We start from the raw sequence: 15,000 nt of genomic DNA on the forward strand, positions 1-15,000 counted from the left end.
CAGTTTGTTTTGGTACCTTTTTTTCTATCTTTAGTTTCCTTGCTAGTTCTTAAAGGGCTTCCTTACGGAAAGGCAACAGCAAATACAACTGCCTTAGAGACCCCCCTCCCCGATTTTTTTAAAGAGAAAAAAGGGGAGTTAGGAAGGGTTTCTAAATACGCTGGTAGTTGGTCAATTGTAGTGTTTTAGGTTATATTTTTTGTTTTCTTCCACAAAGCAAGAAATAGTTTGGGGAAAGAGAGCAAAAGCATTTAAATAATGATTATATGTTTCTATGAAATTTAATTATTCTATTATTTGGCCTATCAGGTATTACTTCACTGTTGAACATTTTATACTCCAATAGTTAGAAAATAGTTTACACATACACACATATATATTCTGTTGTGTCTGGGGAGAGTCATTCTCTTTTAGTGCCTTATAATTTAACACACTCACCGGTAAAATTTCCTCTTATTTCTTTTTTATTTTAAAAAATTTTCGATGCGTCTTGCAACCTTTTCAATAGTTTTGACTCTCAAAACTATGAAAAGACGCAACGAAAATTTTAGGAAAATAAAAATAAAAACGTGGAAATTTTACCGGTGAGTGTGTTAAATTATAAGGCACTAAAAGAGAATGACTCTCCTCAGACACAACAGAATATGCTTCAACACACGAACTCACATAAAGAATCTTGCAAACCAAATCCCAAAACGAAATATATATATAATTATTATAATAATACTACTTGGTGTCTACGAAGACAGAAAAGAAAATTTGTGTCAAGGGGTGTATCAACCATGCAGAACGATGAGACTTGATTCGGGAGAATGATTTTGTTTTTTCATCTTTTTCTGTTTACTCCACAATTACTTTTAAAGTTGACGAACTTATTTCAAAGACTTGCCAGAAATGGCTTCGTGCTTCCATTTCTGGCTCTTTGCAAACATGATAGTTTTTTTTTTTCGATTGCTTTCTTCGTTTTATCTTTTCGTCTGTTTTCTTAAAAATTTCCCCTTAGTTTAACTTAATAGAGGTGGCGGGTGGAAATCATTTAATGAAACATTAATTAGTTTGCTAGTTTACAATTATCTTCTTCCCGCTGTCTTAATTTCTTTACGGGATTATTTTGTAATATGTTTAACGAAACTATAATTGATTTATTTTAATACATTAATTAAAGAAAAAGAAGAAATATAATTAAAAACAAAAAAAATTATTTACGAAAATTACTTAAAAGATAAAAAATGGAATTGTTAGTTTTCAGATAATTGATCTGTCCTGGGTTGGGATAGATAATACTTCCAAGCAGATCTTTTTAGCTTCTTCCCTATAATCATTAAATTTATTCTTCTCCACAGAAATATAGACTATATTCATTTATATTCATATCATTGCTCTATGACTTAGAATTTTTTTTACTTTTATTTATCGACTTCTGCATATTTTTTTTTACTCTTCTGGTTTGTGGTACCGTCTATTCTCGTTCCTCTAAGACTACATATATGGATTGCTCTCTCGGCTAATCCGTTGGCAAATACTGAAGAATTCCGAATCTCGGTATGGTGGCAAGCACAAAGACTACAACAGAAATCAGAGTCCCACATTTGCTATTGATCGAAATTAATCCTATAGGTTCTGTCTTCTCGGATTTCATCGCTAAGTTGCTAATCTCGGCATTCTCTCACTGGATCCTTTCTTTACTTTTGCAGCTTCGAACTCCCAGTTATTTTTCTTATGAATTCCACCAACTTTTTTGTTCTCTTTTTTATTTTTTAAATTCACCTTTTTTTTTTTCGTTTTATTTCCTTTTAACATCAGAAACATTTTTGATTTTTCTTCAGTGATATCCGAACAACAATAATAATAAAAATAAGTCAACATCAACAACTCTGGTATGTGGAAGTTCTGTTTTAAAGAAAGCAATATATTTCTTGTTTTCTGCTCATTCGATTGGGGAGGGCTGTAGTGGCAACAATAATAATAAACTATCATTATTCCCGAAGAATTCATAATCGTTACATTTATCATTCCACAAATCCGAAACCTTGATTATTACATAAGAGTCTTTTGTTATGTAGCGCTGGGTTTATGTTTTAAGGAATTGAGTCTGTCACTTAACTTCGGCTCCCGTTGGAACCATTTCATTTAAGGAAAGCATGAACCACACATCTTATTCTATGTACCTCAACGATTTTATCTTCATTGTTATTAGTAGTAGTGATAGTGCAAGTTCAAATCCCAAATACTGCCTGGGTTGATTTTATTTCTCATCCTTCCCACCGACACCTTCCAAAATATGTGACCCTATCCTTGTGTTCGAACTCCCACCACCACTGTTAAGGAATTTTTTTCCTAATAAAATTTTTGTTAGAATTTTAATTTTTTTTATACCTTGTTATATTTTTATTGTTGCTCAATCCCTTTTTATCGATATAAGCCCATACTTTTTATGTGTTGTATTTCGTCCTTTTATACTGTACTTAATGTCTTGGGCCCCTTATGGCCTATAAAAGAAATTATCTTGACGATGTATAGTAGAAATGGGAGTGTCGGCTTCGCAGAATTTAGTTACATTCTGAGTTCGAATCTCGCCAAGGTGTCCTCTATCTTTTATTCTTCTTTCTCGGTTCGATGAAATATGAAGTACCAGTAGAGTATAAGTTATCGTAAATCGATTATAACCCTATCCCAAATGTATGCTCTTGTACCTGTTACAAATTATCACTAGTCTCATGGATGGGAGACACTTGATTTCGATGCTTTATGATATCTAGTTTTAAGGCTTTATTATTTCTTTCTATGATGGATACTGATTGAATTTATTTTTAATCCTACCGTAGTGGAACGGGGGATCGATAAAGTATCAGTAATAAACTGGTCAGTTTTATGGCGGAGGTAAATACAGTGGACCGCACCCCCTTTGGGATGTTTTATGTCCGTCCTTGGTCCAGTTTTATATTGGTTATGTCCGTCCTTGGTTGGAATAAATTATTCACATCAGAAGCACGTCCGATATGAAATAGAGTCAATAATAAAACAGCAACCGCAAACACTGCTGTTTATAGGAGAATTGACCGACTTGGAAAAGTTAACTTGTTCTTTGGTATACATTGTCTAAATATAGTGTCCCCATCCGTCCTCCGATGCAAGATTGGGTCGAAGGATACCCCTGTCTTGTAAAGCACGACTTTTGTATGAATATTCTTCGTTTAAATTAATTTCTTTCAAACTCTTAGGTTCTCCTTACTCCAGGTCAACCGCGATCGAGCAGATTCCTGCCATGGCCGTCTAATTTTTGAAGGACTACGTTACCGTTTGTGTCTTTTCCTTTCCCATGACTGTAGGAAGTGAGATTTAGCTGCCATTTCTAGCAGTAGAGGTTCCGTCGTTGGCTCCCGTTTGTATGTCGGTTATATTTCAGAAAATTGATTTTCCAAACTTCTCTTTTTAATGATGGTACTTCAGTTCTATGGCTGTTAATTGTTGTTTCGACTGTTATTGATGTAAATCTGTGAAATCTTGTGGCATCTCTAGATACAGACGGTACACCCCCATTTATATCCGACATAGCTCACCCAATAAATTCATAATTTATTCATGTTTCATTTCACGGATTTAGCGCACCCACCACCCAGATGGAAGTGGGAAATATTTTCTGAGTAGTTGTTATCAAAACAGTTGGCGGCCAACATAGGTCCCAGCAATGACGTTAATTGAATATAAACTTTACCACCTGCTGGCCGCCTATTCGACCGGCCATAAACCACAGGGACTTGACTAACGACTTAAACATGAGAAACTGGCCAAGAATATTGAAGTTTTCTCCCAGTCATTCTTTTTCATAAGTAGTATTATACTATTCCAATATGTGTATTAAAAGTTATTCTGTTTAACTATCTGGGACTACCAAGTTTTCTCCCCACCTTTTTTTTTTGAAGTACAAACATCTTAGTGTGTGTCAAAAATCTATGTAAATAGTTGACAAGAATGGACTAGTTTTACATATTTTTTTGGGGGAAGTAAAGCTAAAATAAATACAGTGACAAAAAGAAAAGAAAAACGAAACAAACAAGTGAGGTTAATGTTTTTTCTTCTCAAGTATCACATTATTTTTCAAGCAATGATATATCATGTTAGCTGGAAACTAATTTATATTTCTGTTGAACTTGAATTCCTTTATTCAGTTATTTAAAATATTCGTTACATGTTGTTACATATACACATACATCCATGTCTAAGGTTTGACACGTTACCTTTTACTGATTATTGTTTGCGTCCATAATATAATTCATTCAATCTTTGAGATGGGTCAAATCTCCACCTTCGTTTAAGCAGTTATGAATTTACATTACATTAGAGGCAAAATTCATTGGTTTGAGTTACACTTGTAAAACAAATTCAGTTTCTGTTCTAGAACTCAAGACCTAATCAACTGAGCTAACAAGATTTGTGAAATGTGCTTTGAAAGCTCTTGCCAGTGTAGTTGAGTTGTAACTGGGTCAGGTTTAACCAGGTTTCTTATGATGTCCTATTAAACTCTTCACAATGTGAAATCTAATGGGATCTCTATAAATCCCGAATCCTCATATGCAATACAGATATTCCTTGGGACTTATTTTCTGAATCTGTTGCACAAAACTAATAGCGAAGAAAGTATCCTGTAAATTACTTACGCACAAGTATCTTGTAACTCACACACACACAATTTACAAGATACTCTTTTTATAAGAAAAACTAAAGGTGTATGTATGTATGTATGTATACACACACACACGCATTCATATCTCCTTTAGTTTCTCCAAAATTAGAATAAATTATCTCATGACTTTGTTTAAATAGCAAAGTATTTTAAAGGTGCAGTTAATGTGCTCAAACCAGATTATAGCTTTTTTTTTTGTTGTGTATTTAGAGCAAGAATGATGGATGTATTTTGTATTAGGAAGGAGCAAATTACATGTGCATAAGAAAAAAAAAACCTATCGATGGGGACCTAAACCGAAAAAATCGATCAGTCTTCAATTTTACAAATTTTATAGTTTATTAAACTTTTGTACCTTTAATTTTACATGCTTTAGTTTGGTTAGCTGCCAGAAATAGTTACTGTTCTCAGTTGTGCATCTGAGAATGTTGCCTGAGGTAGAGTAGTAGTATTGTTATCCATCTCTTTAATTTAATACTAAATGCCATAAAAACCCAAGCACAGCAGTAGCTCATAAAATCTCATTGAGTCTTTGGACATACACACATATACATACACAGGGTACGTAAGATATTTAAGGACAGATTTATGTTTATAAAAAAACATAACAGATAACTTTATTTCTCAAAAAATACTATGAGGATAAAAACAAATCTTCTTTCTATAATGTTATTCAATAAAGCAACCTTGAGCTTCAACAACTGCTTCTTTATGAGATATAAATCATCTACATGCTCAAATCAAGTGGTCTTGGTTCATTGTGGACATTACTCTGACTACGGCAGCTTTCAAAGAATCTTTGGTGTTATCGGTGTGTTCATTGGCCTCTCTCTCTCAACAACGTTCCACATGTAATAGTCCAATGGATTGAGATCTGAAGAATTAGGAGGCCAAATGTTAGGGGTTATGTGATCATGAAAATATTCAACCATCCATTCCTGGGTTACTAGAGCTATGTGTGATAGTGTAATCTTACTGAAACGTATATGGCCTTCCATTGCATACACTATCTATCCAGGGCTTAATTGTTTCCAGGACCTCAATGTAGGTGGCAGAGTTAACGCTAAGGCCTTGAAAAAAGAAGTAAGGAAGCATCACACTTCCTTCATTGCTGACAGCTCCTAAAACCATGACAGTTGGACACATCAGAAGGGTCTGCACATTACCATCTGTCATTTCTTCTGTTAACTCTTTGATCTTGGTCAAAGTTTTTCTCATTTGAGAAAAACCAGATCAAATCTTCTGCTTGATTTTTCAGTTTGTTTAAGAACCTTTTAGAACTGATGTTGTGATTTTCTTTTGCTTTTTCTGACAAATTCCTCATCATATAAGACTTATATCTGATGTCTTCGTGGACAACATTTCTGACTGTTCCCTCTGACACATGGAGATCTTTTGCAATTGATCTCATGGACTTTTCTGGGATTGTAATAAATGCTCTGTTGAACTTGCTGGATAAATTCAGGTGTTCTGATGATTTCAGAGTGTTTAGAATGCTTTTTATACTTTGATACTGGTGATACATTTCCATCTTCAGTCTGTAGCTCCTTACAAACTTTGTAGATGAAAAGTCTGGCAACTTTTAAAAATCGAGGTATTTCTAAATCACTATGCTCAACCTTTATAACCACAATAACAGCATGTCTCTTGATTTCTTGAGTAAGCTGAGAATCTGCCATTATTATTTTCTGAAACAAAGATTATACAGAGTTAGCAAAAATTGTAGCAATGACTCAAATAAAGTATATCCCTAAATACCTTATGCACCCAGTATATATATATATAATGGATGTATGTGTTTGTACACATTTATTTATACATACATACATCATTTACTTGAGTAAATGAAAAGACATTTTTACATTTATTTACATCAGCTAAAATGTTTGAGGTTATAATTTTTATTCAGTATGTCTCTGGCTGTGATAATTATCTCTCAAAGGCCTAGAAAAGGTGAAAAGATAACAGAAGATACAGCAGTAAGATCATTGTATTACTGACACTGCTGGTTCAAATTCTCTGCTGTGCCAAACATGTGAGGAATGTTACATAATTCCACTAAGGTATTTTAATTGTACCACGACACTTAGTGGTAGATGAAGAGAAGAAAATATTGGCAAGGGACTATATAGGGGACAAATTGGTAGAGTCATCAGAGCTTTAGAAAAAATGTTTTGTGATACTTGTTCCCATACTGTATTCAGAATTCAAATCTTGTTGAGATCAACTTTATCTTTTATCCCTTCAGGATCGATGAAAAAAGTACCAATCCATGGTAGTGGATTGACAGAACTTTCAGAACATTAAACTGGATCTCTTCCTGTATTTGTTATGGCTGTGAGCATTCTGAGTACAAATCCCACCATAGCCTACTTGTGTGGTAATTTAACCTGTTGCCCAGTTTAACACCATCACCTGGCACCACATGTGCAGTCAAGCTTGGTTTCTAGTTTGAGGGTAACTTCCTTCCTCCCTTTCTTGGAGGCCTTGTAATGGACTATGGGCACAGGTTTTCCTTCTGGGACTGTATCTACAAAAACTACTTTAAAACAGTACAGCAATATAAAATATCAATAGTATTTGAGTCCTTGTGTGTGCGTGAGTGAGAGAGAAAAAGAAAGGGTTGGATGTGTTAAATGTTTTAATATTTGATAAGGACAATGTAAAAAGTTATTAACTGTGAAATTATATATATATATATATATATATATATGAGCCATTATGGAATTGATATGTTGTTTACTTCTTAGTTGCATCTGCTATTTTCCTTGGTTACATGTGCAAGTTTCTGGAAATGTTACAGCAAAATTAGTTAATCATAGTGATATTGGCTCCTGACTCATCACTTTTGAAGCATAATATGGACAGGGGGCAGGTGGTAAGAACAGAGATGACACACGTACACAAAAGAAGTAAAAATGATTACATGGTCAGCAGGCATCAGTATGGACCTAGAAATCCTAATGACCCCAGAAAACCACAGAGCCATTCTGGAGTAGTGTTTCAAAACTTATGCAGAAAAAGATTCAATAGTAAATACAGGTCTAGACTAAGTATAGATAGATGAAATGACCTATGCTCTTAATCAATTTATTTCTTATAACCATAGGCGCAGGTGTGGCTGTGTAGTAAGAAGTTTGCTTTCCAACATCATGGTTCTAGGACCAGTTCCACTGCATAGCACCTTGAGCAAGTGTCTTCTACTATAGCCTTGGGCTGATCAAAGCCTTGTGAGTGGATTTGGTAGACAAAAACTGAAAGAAGCCTGTCATATCTATGTATATAAAAGTGAGGATGTGTGTAAACCTGCAGAATTTCTGAAGTTCACAACTGATTTTCTCCAAACTGGGGGCATCTATTACTTATGTTCTAGAGATGGTTTTAGACTCTTAAAATTTTTTCACATAATGAGTAATGGGGCACCTGGGGGAAGAAAACCACCTTTCCTGGGTAAACAGTATGAACGATTGCATAACTTGGTTGCTTCATTGGATCAAAGGACATTGCTCTTTATGGTGTAATTTCTCTACCTCTCCTATATTATAAAATAGCTGAGTCAGAGAGAAATATATCTAGAAAAAATATCTAAATCAAAAGCAAAAAGTTTTTATATGTCAACGTTTTACCCACTACACTGCGGACTTCATCAGGACTATAATGAATACAAGCTTTTCACACATAAGAGTGCATGGTGTCTTCACATCTTTGTGGCATGCTGCATCCTGTTTAGTTCTATGTTGTGCCCCCTCCGGCATAGAATCAAGAAAGGGAATGGTTTCTGGGCAAACAGGTGTGAACCAAGTGACAACACGGGGGAGAATGCAGTGCAAACAACCTCAGGTGTGAGCGTGATTAATCCACTTAGGCTCAGTGCTGCTTTTTCAATATACCAACACGATGTGGGAAGACAGTGACATTGTCCCTCCTTCATCGTAGAAACAGCAATGAGGCAAAAATGGGATGCTGCCAAACAAAACAACTTCCACAGGCCACAACATCAACTTCAAATCGTTTACACACACTCATCGGATAACTTATTCAGCAGTACATGCCCATCATTTATTTCAAGTGTTGCCTTGCCCCCTGCTCCTTTTTCACACCATTTCTTTCATGTAGATTTTTCATGAGGTGCTGTTGTGCATGACCATGGGCTTATCACATAGATGGAGTTCCTATGTCTGGTAGCTGTTCGGTGTGGTAGCGGCAGCACTGACAGCCGCAAAGGAGAGTATATCCACTGAGAACTTTTTGGTGTGTTCCCCACCCCCACTTTTTCTTGTTAGGTTAGGGTCTGAATCCTCCAAACAGACGCATGACATGTCATTTAGTCGAATTAACCTATCATTTACTCCACAGATGTTTTGTTGTCAATGCTGCACTTTCCCGTATCACATGTTTCAATTTTACTGTATATACAAACTATGCTATTTTTAATCCTGAGCAATGCTGGGTATCTTTGCTAGTGTGTGTGTGTGTGTGTATATACACATGCAAAATATGAGGGTTTAGTTCACAGGTGATCTAAATGAATAGGTACACTGGATAAGTGCTGTAATGGATTACCAAGGCTCCAAGCTCAGCCGAGACATGAGTTATGGGACCATTGTAGATTTCTGATATAGCAGATATATATTTGTTAAAGAGGACAACAAACGCTAAGGCAAGTGTTGTGAAATCCTGACACCCTTGTGGGATAGCAAGTGAACTGTCCTAAACCTTATAAAGGCGTATGCGTACTGACAGTATGAGGTACAGTGTGGTGTATGCAGTCACATTTGTGAAGGCAGTCGTTGAGAGAGAGACAAGTTTTTTATGTGTTTGTTACCGATTTAGTTTTTGTAGTGTTATGACACTGTTACAGTGTAACCTATATCCAAAATCAAGGATAGTGGCAACGAGACATTTGAAGCTCACTGTGGACGTTCTTAGCATGGAAGACCTATTAGCTTCCATGGTATAGTTGCAATGGCAACTGCAACAACAACAATAAGAACAACAGGAACAGCAACATCAACAAAATCAACAGTTGTTGGAATTATTGTTGCAGTTCAAAAACATTTCAGGTTCTTTTTCGGCAGACAGGGTTGCTAATTCAATTGAAGAATTTATTTATAATCCAGAAGAAGGGATTATGTTTTCTGCATACTTCAGAATGTAGAAACTGGATGGATGAAAAGAAGGTACAACTTCTTTTAAGGAAATTGTCACCTGCTGATCACAAAAAGTATTGTAATTACATCCTGCTGAGAAAACCACCTGAAATTTGTTTTGAGGAAACAACCTGTTATCTAGAATATTCAGGGAAAGAAGTTCACTGTTTAATATTCTCTGGGAGTGCTTGAATTTGAAAAAAAAAGAGAAACTGAAGATTTTGTCATGTATGTTGGAATTGTAAACAGAGAATGTTAAAAAATGAAACTAAACGAAATTAACCCTGGATATGTTCAAATATCTAATCTTTGCACAAAGATTAACTGCAAGCAAAGATGCAGAGATACGGGCTCAGATATTGACAAAACTAGAACAAGATTTGAAACTAACTCTACAGGCAGTAGCTGAAGAATGCCAAAGGATTATAAATTTATGACAGGACACAGAAAAAATTGAAAAAAAATTATTCAAATATACATATGTCAACCTGTAACAGGACCAAAACTATGCTATGGGTGTGGAGAAATACATTTTAAAAGAAGCTGTCCATTTGAAATTCTAAAATGTTCTGGATGTGGAAAAATCGGACATAAGAATTCACATTGTTGGGTGAAACAAAAAAGGTCAAATGAAAGAATTCGAGAAAAAAATGTATTGTCAACACAAATGCAAACTGAGGCACAAAAAGGAAAATAAATAATGGAAATATGAGACTACAGATGGACACAAGGTAGTGATATCATAATAATTAATGATGATACATGGGGAAAAATTGGAAAGCCTACATTGAAAAAAATTTTGAAAATTGCGCAAGGTGTTTCAGGGAAACAGTTGCAATTTTTGGTCTAAATGATAAGTGAGGGGACATTTCATAGAAAAACTTTGAAAGTCAAAGTTTTTGTATTAAAAAATACAACAAACTTATTTGGCACAGACTGGATGGAACTATTTAATTTATGGGACCTATATATATTTTTATATTTTTTTGTAATAATGTGAACGGTTCTTATGCCAGTTCAAATAAGGCATCGGAGGATCTAAAAATGAAATTAAAAAAGGTTTTTCCTGATGTTTTTTTCTGAAGAATTAGGTGGGTGCACCAAGACAAAAGTAAAATTTCAAGTGAAAGAAATGCTGTACCAGTATCTAGACTGAAGCGAGCTGTACCTTTTGTAGCGTTGAATCAAGTCAACGAGGAATTGGATAGACTTGAAAAGTTGGAGTTATAGAAAAAGTGATTATTCAGAATGAGCATCACCAACTGTTTATGTAAAGAAAAAAAATAAATAAAATGCGAGTATGCACTGACTTTTCAACAGGCTTGAACGAATGTTTGATGATGTACAATTACCCATTACTAAGTCTGGAGGAAATTTTTGTGAAACAAATGGAAGAAAATTTTTTTCTAAGTTGGACTTGTCGGAGGTGTATTTACAGTTACAAGTTGAGGAATGTTCGAAATTATTAACAATAAACACCCATAAAGGTTTATATAAACTCAATTGACTTCCTTTTGGGATAAAGGTAGCTCTTACTATTTTCCAACAGGTGATGGACATTATGCTTGCGGATACAGATTTCATTATAGCTTGAAGAGCACTCCATTGGTTACGATGATGAGGGTCCTGGCTGATATGATCAATGGAACAGCTTGCTTGTGAAATTAACATGTAAGTGGCTGAGCACTCCAGATACAGAAGTACCCTTAATGTAGTTCTCAGGGAGATTCAGCATGACACAAAGTGTGACAAGGCTGGCCCTTTGAAATACAGGTACAACTCATTTTTGCCAGCTGAGTGGACTGGAGCAACGTGAAATAAAGTGTTTTGCTCAAGGACACAATGCATCACCAGGAATTGAACTCATGACCTTATGATTGTGAGCCAAATGCCCTAACCACTAAGCCATACACCTTCACTATAGCTTACTTGGAAGACATACTCATAAAAAGTGAGTCTTGAGGCCAGTATGAGGAACATGTTAAAAAGGTCTTTGAAAGAATAAAGGAGTATAGATTTAAACTTAGTGAGGAAAAATGTGAAATTTTCATTCCAGAAATAAATAACCTAAGGCAAATTATTGATAAAAATGGTTGCAGGCCAGATCCTTCAAGGTTGACTGCAATAAAAAATATGCTGCCCCTGAAAAATATTACAGTGTTACAAGCATCTTGGGACTCACAAACTATTACCAAACATATATACCAAATATGCATGTGCTAAGAGCACCCCTAAACAACCTATTGAAAAAAGATGTTAAATAGTATTGGTCGGACAGATGCCAAAAAGTGTTTGAAGAAATCAAAAATAGTTTTAACATCGGAACTGTCATTATTGTGCCTTGATCCAAATTTAAAAATAGTAGTAGCATCAGATACTAGCAAAAGTGGTATATGAGCGGTAATTTTATACAAGTATGAAAATAGTAGCCCAAAATCCATCGCTCATGCTTCATGTTCACTGTTGGCGGCTGAAAAAACTACAGCCAAATTGAGAAAGAGGCATTAACCATTATTTTTGTGGTGAAAAAATTTCACAAATTCATACATGGAAGGAAATTCAGTCTGCATTCGAATCACCGCCCATTATTGTCAGTTTACCGATTGAAAAAGATATCCCCCCACACACAGCCAACTGATTACAGCGTTGGGGGACGATCATGGAAAATTATAACTTTAAGATGGAATTTCTACCATTGGAAAAATTGGGACATGCAGATGGACTGTCAAGATCGATACCTAAATACAACGAACCGTTAGAGAACAGTCTTCTGGAATCTCCTCCCAGACCTTCAGGATCTACTTGCAGATCGTTCCCAAGTCGACTTTCTTCATGCGCCCGGTCTTTGTCATCGCCTTCAGTGCATTGGCCATCCAATCCTCCCAGTTTGTTGATTGCAACATCAAAGGGTTGAAGAAGGGATGTCATTCCCCCCGGGAATAATTGCCATGTCAATGTTCAGACAATGTATCTTTGCCTTGGTTTCTTCTGACTTGTGGCATCTGAATGTGTCCAGAACCAGGCGTCTCCTTCTCTGATGCAGTCTACTGATGTGCTGCCCCCACACTACCCAAAGCGAGTCCTCGATGAGTGTCAGGTCCATCCAAACTTTCACTTGGGCTCAAATGATGACCCCTTCAAGAAACTTGGCATCTTTGGGTAGTGTCTTCCTCTTAAAGACAACGTACAGTGGCAGTGTTCTTCCGTCTGCCATGCAAACCAGCAACACCACAAAACAGTCCTTCTCGTGACCCATCATGATGATTTCCACTGTCTTCTCCTTCTCAGCAACAGTTCTTGCCATTGGAAGATCGAACATGAGGGGAGTCTGGTCTGTGTTACCAATGTGGCTCAGAGGGTACTGATGCTGTTTATGCAGGTTGATGATAAACTGCTGGAACCTCTCAGTCTTCTTGTCAAGATCTTCTGGCAGCCGCTGTGCAATGTGGATGCAATGCCTGATGGACAGATCAAGCCTGTGCATACCACCAGAAAGCTCATGATGTGCTGGAATAGAAGTCTCTGATGCCGATGTCTTTGGCAATCTTCTTGGCCTCGATCCAAAGGGTGAGTGTCAACACTGAGTCCCGGCATCCTCTTCTCCTTCACCCATCTGAGAAGCCTCTGCTCTAATTCTGGCCACTGCGCCATCTTGCCCCTCATTGCCTTCTTCTTGGGCATCAACTTGATTGTGGCCTTATTGAAGTGCCATCATTGGACAACAAATTGAAGTGACGGCCCGTTGCACAGTTTCCAAACTCCTCAGCAAAGCTGGAAACAGAGCTTGAAGGCGGCTGTGACTGCTTGTCTCGGATTGATGACTTGACCGTCGTTGAACTTGAAGAGCGGAGTAGATGAGTCAGTAAAGCTAATTACGGTCCAAACAATAGGATGTAGCGTTAAAGCTTCCTTTGATATTACCATTTTCTTCATGTATTTAAGTAGATATATTATGAAAAATAAACAAAGCAGTGCACTTACCAATACTTTAAGGTACAGTAATGAAATTCCAATTGACTTGATTTGTACTCCTTTGTAGCATTGGTGATGGTGATGAAACTTACCTTTCCCCGTTTAAGATAATTCTGAATAGATGCACTTATCTCCCCTTATATGAAATAATTTTTCATATTCCATTTTAATTTACTTGCTACCTAGTAAATACATTCATCAATCATGTTCAAGAATAAATCACAGCTTTCCCTCTCTCTCGTTTTCCTACACAGCGAGATAAGTCATACATCCAGGTCACCGAACAATAGTTGTTTACATTGTAGACCTGGAGATTACCGGACTCGTAAGTAATTCACAATAAATCAGAGGGGGAATGGAAATTGCGATCAACTGTCAGTCATAGTACATTTGTCAGACAAAAGGTCTTTACAGAAATTCTCGCTACTTTTCTACACGTCCCTCTTCTGTAGGATTGCAGCGCTATCGAAGTGGAGGCTGTGATCGAGACGACACCAGTGCTTGAAATGTATAATGTTATAAGAGCATATGACGGACAAAATGGACGATGACACTGAAATAAGAATATTTAAACAGTTTTTTTTTACTAGTTTTAACAGTCTTGGATAATTACATGAAATAATGTTCAGGTTTTAGATTGACTTTTCCTTGTACCCATGTATAAACTGCACCCTCCTTTTCCTGGATTTTCCCATCAGAAAAATGTGCAGTTAATACACTGGCATATACAGTACTCAACAAACACAACGAAGCCATCACAACTTGTAAACTCAAATTCTTCTGCACTTTTAAATTCTTCCATAAATCCAAGTGTAAACTTACCCCTCACACATAACACTTACATACCTTCATGGTCAATATTACATCCCCGTGTATATCTTTTCTATCAACCTTAGTACCTTAGAAGATAACTGTTAATTCTTTAAATTATGTTTAAACCTTAACTTAAGATCCCCTAATCCTTAGTTGTAACCTTTATTCCTAAATAATTTAACATTCAATTGGTTTCTCCATTCATGCCTACCTACACATTCACCCTGTATGAGACTCATACCCCCATGGCTAGAATTGTTTCTATAGCCACTGACCTTAGCCATAAAATGGACACAAACACTTACTACTTGACTTCCTGCCCCAACCCATAAAAACATCTTTATTTCTTTTTTTCTCCAGTCCTTTATTTCATTGTTTCCT

At 36.2% G+C, this 15,000-nt stretch overlaps 1 protein-coding gene across 1 annotated transcript in view; it reads left to right on the top strand.

The window, feature by feature from the left end:
- Positions 1–15,000, top strand: part of LOC115213859 (bone morphogenetic protein receptor type-1B) — a 106,747-nt gene that overhangs the window by 927 nt on the left and 90,820 nt on the right. The window lies entirely within an intron of this gene.

Source organism: Octopus sinensis, linkage group LG7 (assembly GCF_006345805.1).
Source record: "Octopus sinensis linkage group LG7, ASM634580v1, whole genome shotgun sequence".
Taxonomy (NCBI): domain Eukaryota; kingdom Metazoa; phylum Mollusca; class Cephalopoda; order Octopoda; family Octopodidae; genus Octopus; species Octopus sinensis.